Source organism: Tursiops truncatus, chromosome 17 (genome assembly GCF_011762595.2).
Source record: "Tursiops truncatus isolate mTurTru1 chromosome 17, mTurTru1.mat.Y, whole genome shotgun sequence".
NCBI classification, from domain to species: Eukaryota; Metazoa; Chordata; class Mammalia; order Artiodactyla; family Delphinidae; genus Tursiops; species Tursiops truncatus.
Genome location: NC_047050.1, coordinates 22182858 through 22195400, shown reverse-complemented (window position 1 = coordinate 22195400; position 12543 = coordinate 22182858). Strand labels below are relative to the sequence as shown.

General features: G+C 34.2%; 1 long non-coding RNA gene across 3 annotated transcripts in view; it reads right to left on the bottom strand.

Moving 5' to 3' along the window:
- Positions 1-12543, bottom strand: part of LOC109548508 (uncharacterized) — a 155706-nt gene that overhangs the window by 56752 nt on the left and 86411 nt on the right. The gene's annotated exons all lie outside the window — the stretch shown is intronic.

The following is a 12543-nucleotide window of genomic DNA, read 5'->3' as shown; positions in this document are numbered from 1 at the left end:
CTCTCCAGCATTTATTGTTTGTAGATTTTTTGATGATGGCCATTCTGACTGGTGTGAGATTATATCTCACTGTAGTTTTGATTTCGATTTCTCTAATAAAATTAATGATGCTGGGCCTTCTTTCATGTGTTTGTTGTCAATTTGTATATCTTCTTTGAAGAAATGTCTATTTAGGTCGTCTGCCCATTTTTGGAATGGGTTGTTTGCTGTTTTGATATTGAGCTGCATGAGCTGCTTGTAAATTTTGGAGATTAATCCTTTGTCAGTTGCTTCATTTGCAACTATTTTCTACCGTTCTGAGGGTTGTCTTTTGGTCTTGTTTATGGTTTTCTTTGCTGTGCAAAAGCTTTTACCTTTCATTAAGTCCCATTTGTTTATTTTTGTTTTTATTTCCATTTCTCTAGGAGGTGGGTCCAAAAGGATCTTGCTGTGATTTATGTCATAGAGTGTTCTTCCTATGTTTTCTTCTAACAGTTTTATAGTGTCTGGCCTTACATTTGGTCTTTAATCCATTTTGAGTTTATTTTTGTGTATGGTGTTAAGCAGTGTTCTAATTTCATCGTTTTACAGAAGTGAAAAATAATACAGCTTATTTGAAAATCAGCAAAGTCAGACAGCCTCTTGACAGAACAGGGAGTGAATTACAGGTTTGAGCTGCAATGTCAGGCCTTCCACTGCAATGCCAGACATCCTAAGCTGACTCTACTGAAAGAAACACGATACATTTTTTGTGAGTTTCAAGAAATTGCCATCTTTTTTCCTTTCAGTCATTATAGCAAAACAGATCTATATATTTATTTTTTAAATGTTTATTTTTAACCATAATACTTAACTTCATTGTTCACTGCTACTGCCCCCACATTAAATTCTTGCTAAAATTTACATCACTTAACTGTGACAAAACAGTTAAACTAGTATTTTAGTCCTATGTAAACAAAGTAATTAACAGACAAAAAGAACTTTCACTTTTCAACTGATTGACATAAGGCTGTGCTGACAGTCAAAGGAAGAGATAAATGAAATTATAAACCATGAGGCTGTCAGCACTGATTTCAATATAAATCAGGACTGATTAGAATCAAAATACAACACTCATTTACTAAGAAATATTTATCATGTGTCACATTTTATTAGAAGGGCTTAAGAAGGCTCTTTACACATGATTGTTGATCAACTGGTAGTGTATATGGGCTGAACTAAATCCCAAGGTAAAGGAGTTAGAGATATAGTCACATAAAAGAAAATAACAGAGGAATATTCTATTAAACACCAAATCTCTCTTTGTTTCCAGCATAGCTGAGCAGGCAACCTATGGAAAAATTGGCAGTGAACACGCTATATTTAGAAACATAAATGAAGCCCTGCTGAGAAATATCTTGATCCAATTACTTGGGCTTCTTTCAGAATAAAGTTGTCAGGCAACAGATAAAGATCTAATTTCTCAGGAATAAGAGTGTATGTGTGGTGATGTGTGTGAGTGATGGTAGACAGAATACCCAAAGCACCTTGATTCTAAATGGTTGGTTGCAATAGGTTGACTCGTGCCGGTGAATATAATAATGGGAAGGTGCTAATGGCAATAATTTTTTTAAAATCTTGATTCTCACAAAGCAAACAGTTTTTTTTTCTTTTTTTCAAAAGACAGCAATGCAATGCAGAGATGAGAAACCAACCTGTGATAACTGCAGATGTCAGAGGCCAGACATGTGTGTGCCACAGCATACCATTAGAAGGACCAAGCCGAGAAAGGCATATTTCTTGACGGTATTGCTGAGCAGAAAATATATAATGTGGCTCGAACTACAAACAGTTGCAGGCTTTACAGGCTTTACCCACAGAATAGAAAAGCCAAGGGCCAGCAAATGAAGGTCTCAGACCCCCAGTGGAAAGGCAGCAAGGCAGAGATGAGCAAAGAGCAATGTGTCGTTTTCATTTTTTGTGTATGAAAAATCAAAATATTTGCTTGTAATGGTCAGTAATGGCTAAAGTATACTGTTTTCTAAATCTCTAGCAAAATACTCAGCAAGGGTCCAATCTTTGTGTCTCACTCATTCCTAAACACACACACACCCCTCCCCTTTAGGTGCATGGCTGTCACCTGCTGTAATCTCTGTCAATATCTTTGCCAGACTGAGGTGTTCTAATTGGATACAAAAGCAATCAATGTAATGGGACATATTTAACCTCCCAGAAGCGTCTTAGTCTACTCAGCTGTGACAGCTTGTAGGAAATTTAAGTAGCTCCAATAAATCACTCAAAGGTAGGTAGTAACTGCTAATAGAGAATTTCAGGAAAAAAATATCAAGTAGGAAACATTCTAGCATTATATGCATCAATCTATGATTCTTTAAGCTTTGCCCTAATTTCTGTCCCTCTTTAGTATTCTCCGTACAGTAGTGTTTTTCTAAAGGACCAAGCTTGAATTGGATTTTCCTAAATTTGAGTTTTTATCCTAAAGTGTTTTCATAATGTTTTCTTGGCTCAATATTGACCTTCTGGTAATTTTTATTAATAAGGTCCAATGCTTAGCATCACATTCTCACATGGCCCATATTATGCATGTTTCTGCACACACATGTCACACACATGTTGACAATTCAAAATGAGACCAGCATTATGGCATGGACGCATAGTATTCACAGATTTAGCATCCCAAGTTTTCGCTATTCACAAAACAAAACTTCAAAGGACCATGAGATCTTGTGATTTTTAATTTAGCCGAGGCAAAAAAAAATTTCTGAGGCTGTTTTGCAAGAGTATGTTATGTAGGTCATGGGTCAGCTCAGCTAATCCTTGAAATTCTGCTCATATTTTGTATATTTTAGATGAGAAATGCTAAGTTATGTTGAGGTTAAATGACATATTCAGGGTCAACAAATGGTGAATAGATGTACTGCATCCAATCTAGATCTCCTGAACTGTGCCTAGCAAATCATTAAAATTATAAATTTCCTACATAATCACTTCAAGATCAATTCCTAATCCTTCTTTTTAAGCATTTTCCAGACTTATTCTGCACATCAGGAAACAGATATTTTTACAAGTTGAGGGTTAAATTGTTTAAAGCATAGTAAATTGATACTTTTATGTGTTCATAAATTTTGAAACCTATATAACTTGGAGCTATAGACAACTTTCATAGTTAACTATTCTTACTGAATTGCAAGTTATCTGTTTTCCAGACAGAATCCACGTCTCAAAACATTTCTTTAACTGGCTTCTTTTTCTCTCTCCGTTTTCTCTCTAGAATTGTACAGTGACATCCTGACAGAATTCTACAGGACCTCAGGGACATTTCCAACCCATTGCTGCCTGTGTCTTTGAGTACCGCCAACCCTTAGAAAGCAGTGAACTGGTGAAACTACACGCTAGTGGGTGGAAGAGCCCCAGTCTGGCAATCGGGAAACAAATGACTGTAGCAAGCACACCCTAAGAGGCTCACGCAGATGCCTTCTAGCTGTCAGCAGAGGGGTACCATTTATACCCCTTGCAATCAGTCACAAGAAAAGAAGCAGCCCCATTTTCCCAACCTATATAAAAGCAACAGCCTGATTCACGATACAAAGGGGAAAGACATCTATGGATAAACAACAACAATAAGAAATAGAAGTTATTTAAGGCAGAACAACAGAATGTTCACTTAAGAAGAAAAATCAATTTGGAAAAACAAAAACTGGTAGCTTCCACTGAAATAGAACCAATAGAAAAGATGAACAAAATCTTTGGGCCAAAAGTAATAAGGGACCTCAAGGAGATAAAATTAGAGCCCCAAAAAGACTTTTTAGAATAAATGAATATGGTTTCTGCTTTTTAAAAAAGTTGAATTTAGAAAATGAAAAATAAGAGAATGATAAATGCCAGTTGGCTATTTAGGGTTCTCAAGGATTAAGAGAAAGTGATATGCCATAACGAAAACTTAACGCCCACAGAGCTGGAATTTATGAATGAGAGAACATGAGACATGCAGAACAGATTCAGGAGATCTAATGAGAGTATTATGAGAGTGCCCAGAAAGGCAGTGGAGGACAGACAGAAAATGGATCATTAGACAAAAAATTTGTTTTAAAGGAAGCTACCAAAAAAGAAAAAAGAAGCTACCCTGAATTGTACAGTATTCAGATCAAAAGAATTCACTATGCCATAGGCAGTATTGATGAATACACACACACACACACACACACACACACATCTAGACATATCATAGCAACATTTCTGAAATGCAAGGAAAAAAAGAAAATTTTACAGCTCTCAGAGAGAAAGTTACAAAAGAAAGAGAGAAGACACACTTTCCAAATCATTGTTCACTAGAGTTAAGTCTATGTTGACGATGGCAGAATGATTGGAATTTTGTAAAACGTATTTTAAAAGAATTGTTGAAATAAAAAGACATAATTTAAGAGACAGTCTCATAATAGCATGACACTAAAAATTCTAAATTGTTTTAACTAAGGATTTGGAGCAAGGGTGGAAGGAAGTGGGAAACTAAATATTTTCTAACGGTTTAATTTCTACATGAAGTGTGAAGACACAGCAAGTGAAATATCTTGGGAAGAGAATATTCAACACTCCTAAAATATTCTAAAACGCTAATTTTGATCGGTAAAGACTGGAAGGGAATCAAATCAGAATCTAATTCTAAATTAATAAGGGTAAAGGGGAACAGAGAAACTTCCCCAAGACAACAAAAGTGAAGTAAGATAAAGAGAAGAAAAAAGTAATGGAAAAGAAGATAAAGTAAAATTTAAGGAATAAAACCACTGTTATGTTACCAGAATAAATGTGCAGAAACACTGAAAATAAATGAACCATTTAACTTAAGAAAATAAAAGGAAGAAATAAATCAAAATGGAATTAATCATAATAAATAGTATATGTAGTGAAAATAATTAAAATAGAATAGAAGGGAAATACTGAAAGAATAATAAAAGCAAAATCTAGGTTTTTTTATGACTACTTAAATAGATAAGCAAACTGAATAAGGAAATAAGAAAGCTTAGGAGAGTAATATTAAGGAATATACATGTGGATAAGGTATTACAATTGCTTAGATAAGCAATTAAAAGTATTAAAGATAATATAACACACAACTTCCTAGCAACATATTTAGACAGCTAGAACAGTGCTGCCTAATAGAATTTCTGCAATGATGGAAACATTCTCTCTTTGCATCATCCCCATGGTAGCCTTTACCCTTATGTGGTTGTGGAGCACTTGAAATGTGGCTAATAAGACTGGAGAACTAAACTTTTAAAATTTATTCAATTTTGATCAATTTACATTTCAGTAGTCACATACAATTAGTGGCTACCACATGGGGCAGCACAGAGGAAATGATGTTCACCTCCTGAATTTGACACAGGGAGAAAATCTGAGTAGATCAATATCATACAAAAGATCAAACAATTGAATATCTGCTAATTTAAAAGGCAACAAGCCTAGACTGAACAGCTGAGTTCTTTCTAACCTTTAAAGATCAGATAATTCCTATGTTATTTAAACCATTTCAGGTAGTTTAAAAATAAATGGAAATTTCTCTAATTCATTTTATAAAGTTGGAAAATCTTGATCCCAAATTTGACAAAAATAATGCAAAAAACAAAACCATAGGCCAATTTCACTAAAAAATAACAAAACAAAATTCTAAATATTAGCAAATCAAAGCTAGTAGCATATTTAATGTTTCATAACTAAGATTTCTACTAAAATTATTGGTGTAGTTCAACAAGTGAAAATCTGTCAACATAATTAACTGCACCATTAAGTTAAAAAGGAAAAAAACATTCTTATAACAACAGCTGCTGTAAAAGAATGTGATAAAATGCAAACTTATTCCTAAAAATACCTTAATTTAAAAAACTTACTTAAACATGTTAAAGGTTACCCAAAATCAATAGCAAATTCTATAAACGGTGAAGTACTGTAACCATTTCCAGTAAATCATAAAAAGGAAAAATATTATCTTTACGGTTAGTTCAAAATTATTTTAGACTTCCTAGACAAAGCTTCAAAACAATAAACTTAAATACTATAAATTTTCAAGAATACGCTGATTTATCTTTATTTGTAAATGAGTGAATGCCTTAAATGGTTTTCTGAATTTAAATATTACAGTAAATTTCAGGAAAAAATTTATGTAAACTTAGCATGTGAGAGATCTCTCAAGAAGTCAGGGACTCTGGAATACTCAAAATAATGAAAGAATAAATCTGACCACCAAAATCAAAATATTTCACATGTCAGAAAATAACATAAAGTTAAATACTAATGATTTAGAAAAAATATTGTGACTATGAGAAAGTGTATTTATTTAATTTCTTACCAGTGTTATAAAAGAAAAAGAGAAATAATTCAATAATTTAAATAATTTACCAAACTATTTATGAGAGAGGAATTAAAATGGAAAATGAGCAAATAAAAGATGGTTAATCATATAAGTGGTCAGAAATATGTAAATTATGACTATAGTGAGATACCATTTTATTCACATTAAATTGGCCTACAGTTTCAAGAAATGGTATCATCCAATGTTGGTAGAATGTTGATTGCTACAGTCTTTGGGAATTAATCTGGCAAAATTTATTAAAATTAAACGTACTATGACTTATGTTCCACGAAGGTCACTTTGGAATTTATTCCACAGAAGTAAATGCATATGTACAGGAGCTGCATTGCAGCATTGGTTTTAGTAATATAGAGCTAGTATGATGCCCATGGATGGAAGAACTGTGAAATATGGTGTGACTATTTAAAAGGTGCAGATGTAAGCTATCATTATATATAGAATAGATAAACAAGGTCCCACCATATAGCACCCAGAACCATATTCAATATCCTATGATAAACCATAGTGGAAAAGAATATTTTTTAAAGGATGTATATATATGTATAACTGAATCACTTTCCTGTACAGCAGAAATTAACAGAACATTGTAAATCAACTATACTTTGATAAAATAATAAATGAATAAATAAATAAATATAAATAAAGGGATGAGTTTGAGGTGTCTCTGTTGTCCTGATGGGATGTGTATGTTGTACTTTTCAATACAAAAATCAAATTATAAATTAAAGTGTATAATATGATTCAGTTTTTATATAAAATAAATCTTACATATGTGTTTATATGTTTCTGGGAACATGAATAAAATTGTGGGAAGACACACCTATTAGGCAGTGTGTTTGTTGCTGTTTGATATTTTCCCCTTTTTAAACTTTCTTTTACATTATATTTTTTAATTTTAAAGAGTAAAACAATCTTGCTGTAGCAAATGAAGCTGTGTAGTACAAAGATATACAAAGGAAAGCTAATTATTGCCTGCATCCCACCTCTCTGTTCCCTTTCTCCAATGCCACTCTTTGTGATAACAAATGCCAACAAGCCTAAGGTGCATCCTACCTCACCTTTATCTTTGTTTAAACAAATATGAATATATACAAGCATATGCACATACATAATGGTTTGCTTCTGTGTAAGGAAATAGAATCATACTGCACACATTACTTGGTGACTTGCTATTTTCACTAGGCAATCTATCGGGAATATTCCTGATAAACAAGTGAAATATAAGTGTGGGTGTGTGCATGTGTGGGGTGTATGTCTTTATTCCCTCTCTGAGCACTTTCACACACACAATTTTAGTTGAGTGGATACGTCACAAATGTTGGGAGAATTTTTTTTTCTTTTTTGGTATCAGTTTAGATTGATTTTGTGTTTTGTTTTTGTTTTTTCACTGGCCACTCTTCTTTCCCTGTCTTTCATAGGCCAGGCTGTTAATATGAGATAACTCAGATGAGTAGAAATTGAAGAAAAAAGAGAAAAAGATGTTTACTTTTTAATAAATCTTGCTTTAGCTTCCTCTTTAAAATGAGCAGTCATCATAGATAACTAATAAGAACCTGTTGTATAGCACAGGGAACTCTACTCAGTACTCTGTAATGGCCTATATGGGAAAGTAATCTAAAAAAAAAGAAGAATGTGTATATGTACAACTGATTCACTTTGCTGTACACCTGAAACTAATACAGCATTGTAAATCAACTGTACGCCAATAAAAATTAAATAAATAAATAAGTAAATAAAATGAACAATTATCGGTTTTGTAGTTTAGATAATCTAGCAGGGAAAAACTAAAGGAACAATGAATTTATGCTGTGCACTAATATGTTCCGATTTGCATTCTTTTTATTTCTATCATATTTTTATCATATGGTACTCCATATATATAAAGAGTAATTTAATATTTATAATGTATGTGGAAATCCACCTAAAGAAATATAACATGTTAATCAGAAATTGGGGAGCACAGGGTGCTCAATAAAATATTTATTAACCCTGAAAATTATGAGGAGTCATTTGGCAAGAACAACACATAGCACTAGCATGTAGATGTATAGTCTATTTACTGAGACAGATTAATTCATTGAATTAATATATCTACCTGTAAAGTCAATTCTGTGAGAAAAACCCATAGCGTAAACCGTTTTCACCATAAGCGAAAGGATGGTTTAGAACAAAAAATACCAGCCTTGACATAGTATCTTTAGCTTTAGCTGTCTACACTTTGCAAACTTTGAATACTTTGAGACTAATATAATCCTATTCCCTTTGGAAAAGCTCTTTACCAGCTGTCATCGCTAAGAAGCTGTAGTGCGTAGTGTGTAGTGGGTAAGAGCATGGGCTTTGGACCCAGACTTTCTGGATTTGCATCCTGGATCCACCTCTCCTTATATGTGTGATCTCTGTGCTCTATTCCTTATCTGTACAGCAGGCTTAAGGATAGCATTTACCTCCGAGGGTAATGGGGAGGATCCAATAAATTAATGATATGTAAAGCTTTAGAACAGTGCTTGGCACCTACTTAGTGATAAATATTTGCATTATTTTTGTTGTGTTGTTGTTAAGATGTGGTTGGCCATTATGCAATGGGCCAGTACCTAAGAAACAGTCAACCCAGCACTCTTCCCAGGAGACCCCTCGCCAACTCAAGTCAGGACATTCACAAAGTGAACTCTCCTGGTTGAAGCATCAATCTAAGGCCAAGGTGAATGGTAAAAGATTCTGAGAAAGGCAAGAGGGTGATATTGAAACATGAAGTTAGGTGAAATTTTAAAAATCCAAAATCTAAAATATTTAGAAAGTTAAACTCTCAGCCATGACTCTTACAGCTCCCAGTATGTCTGCCTCCAGAAATGATTTCCCCGACCTTGTTCCTCATCCTAATTTCCCGCTTCTCATCTTCCATGCATTAAAATTTTAATTAAGTTAAAATTGTTTCTAAAATAAGAGTTAATATCATCTTAGCCAGAGACAAAAATAGCCTACTATGGATAGAATGTAAGAGCTTAATTTAAGATACCTTTGTCATATCTATTTTGGAGCTACTCAACTGTTTGCCGTATGATTTTTATTTGTTTGTTTATTATCATGGTTTGTTTTTTGGGAGGTGGTTATATTTCAGATAGTTGAGTAGTTTTATGGATCTCCTGGTAAGTGAAACACAGCTAAAAAACCATTTTTCCTGGCAGCCAACACCCCCTTCCAACTTGCTTCACTCTGAACATAAAATGGTCTTTCTCCCAAACCTTTTAGTCACCAAGTCTCAATCTTTAAATTATCTCTTTCATTGCATCTTCTCCATTTCTATCACCACTGTTGTTACTTCAAAACAGGATTGCCATCAATGTCTCCTATCTTGATTATCTGATTCTTCACCAATGCATCCTATATCGACATGAACAAGGGACTTCCTTCTCTCAATATAATCTATCTTCTCTTTTAAATTCTGAAATGCTCAAAGTCTGGGACCATGTTACATTCATGTCTGTATTTCCAGTTTTTAACCATGTGCCCAATACACAGCAACTGAGGGGGTGGAAGGAGATCTTGAATTTAAATTTTACTTACAGGGCTAAGAGTGCTGCCATTAAATTAAACACTTTTACTTTACAAAGACTAGCTTACAAGCTCTTTTGGGTATGATGAGCTTGTTTAGGAATCAGGCTTTCTTTGTTCTTTGTCTATTCAACCTTCTCAAATGTCTACTGCATATGCCAAGAGGAAAATCTAAATCTCTGCATGGTCATGAGTGAGTACTTGAAAACCTGTTTCCCCAACTGTTAGAGATGAAAAGATTTCCTGTAGAAAAAAGTATCAAGAAGAGAATCTCATCTTAATATTGGAAATAATGATTTTGATGAGTAATTTAGGTTAAAAAAAAAAGTATTAACAGTGAGTCATTTCCTTGGTAGAACAACAGGTGGCAGCAAAGGGGACTAATCTTGGCATTTGAATTTTTTACAATAATTAAAACTGAAAAATGTTTTTTATAGACCTTTCTGAATCCCCTCTAAAAATTAACAGAAATTCCAAAGGACAAATGAACAGAGATGTGGACCTTTAAGAGCTCACTTGGAACTTCACTTGAAAAAGTTACTTTTTGGTAGATCTAAAAAGAAGAAAAATAAACCAACTGAACAGATGCTTTGCTTCCAAAAAGATGCTCATGGGACCTCTCTCTTGCGTTGGCAAAATCTTATCTTCCTGTTAAACAATCTGTCCATCACAGCAACATTTCAGTTTTTAAATCACCAAATTTAATTTATCATATGGTTTGGTGTATGACTTTTTTAATCCATAACTAAAATCTTTTGACAGGAAATGTTAAATTTGAAAAAAGAGCATTAAAGTTTTATAACAGGCACCACAATTTATCTATTCTTGGAAAATGAAAAGAACCATGGCCATTAACCTAATAATTTCAAAGGCTAAGGTGCTCTTTCACATGAATTATCTGGATAATTGACTGAATTTTTAATTTAACTATTTATGTGATTTTAGCAGTGATGGCAACTCTTTCTTTTACAGAAATTCTTTTTTTTTTTTTTTCACATGTAGTCTTATTTGCAGAGGAGACTAAGATCAAAGACAGGGAAAAAGCTAAGATCCTCTTTGTACCCAAAAGGGAACAGAGAGAAAATAATGAATAATCATAGCAAATCACTGAAGCAGCTCCAGATGTACCCAAACTGATAATCGTCAACAGTCCACATATTTGAAGTCTAGACCCAGGTTTAGTTACTGGTACAATTTTGAATACATTGAAGACTTTCAGGCCACTTACAAGTGTAATGGTCTTTTTTTTTTTTTTTTCTCCCTTTAAAGGCAATAATCTATGCTTTCAGAAACAGATCTTGTTGGGATGACTTACAGATACTTTTTTTTTAGCTGAAAGTGGGAGAAAAATAAAGCTTGCCAGATAACAAAGGTAATTTCAGAAGTGTAGACTGACATCATGTTTTAAAATAAGCAGTCAGGTATTTACGTCCCCAACTTTCCTTCCATCACCTCCTCCCTCACTCTTGGCAATGCCACCTCTACCAACTCAGGCCCCCATGTCTTCTTACTTCCTCTTTCCTCTACTTTTTAAAGCTTACTTTCAGATTCACATTCACTCTAAATAATACATAACTTATAACAGGTGTCAAAGCCCTAGGTTAAAGTTCTACTGAGTAAAATGTCAGACTCCCAACTATCGAATAGAGGAGGGGCTTAAGAGGCATAGAGAAGGAGGAGTTATGGTCATTGGACTAAAAGCAATCCATGTAGTTGCTCCTTCCTCTGTTTCCATGTACAACTTGCTAAAGCCATTGTGGCCTCACATTGCAGACATGGACATGCGATTGGTCTTCCAGGTGAATAACTTCTCTATTACTGTAATACACATGTATAGCCAATACAATAAAAAATTGTATAATTCATTTAAAACTGTCTGAAGGGCACAGTTTCTCAATTAGAAAATTAGACCTTCTCTAATTAACCAATCTTTAAGAAATAAGGTCAACACCCACCTTATTTCCCAGAGAACGTCTTCTCTCAAAAGAAAATATTGAAGGGGGCTCACTCCCGAATGGAGGGAGCCCTAAAGTCAAAATGTGACTAAATAACAAGGGAAAGATAGCAAACCAGAGAAAATAGTGAAAAGGCAATCAGCACAAAGGAAGAAAGAAAAGAGTCATAATAAAGGAATTTTGTTTTCAGAGCAGGAAGAATCATGCACACCAGGACTGCCACGTTCAGTCAAAAACATGTGGAAAATCTGTCCCCTAGTCAGGCCACTCTTGGCAACTGGATGATAAGTGTGGGTGTTGGGTCAATATCAAGTCCCCCTGAACACCAGGGCTTCCAAACAGGAAGCAAAGGAAGCATCTGAGTCAGGTTCCAAAAAAGGACAACAATGTGTATGTCCTCACTGTGTTTGGTTATCTCTAAATGAAAATAAATCTGGTGCCACCTGGATCACCACCAAAACAAGGTGATGATCTCGAGATGGATTCATTCTGCTTTCTATTCACTTAAAGCTCTTGTGGGAAAGAAGAGCTGTTAGGACACAATTATATCACTAAAAACAAGAGCAGAGAGACCATGATGACATGTGTTTTACCTCACAGATTTAGGATTAGGACATGTGAAAGCACATTAAAATCTGTGAAGAAAGCATAATTTGTGAGCTGGAAATTAAGCCACAGTGTTGGGACATCTTTCAG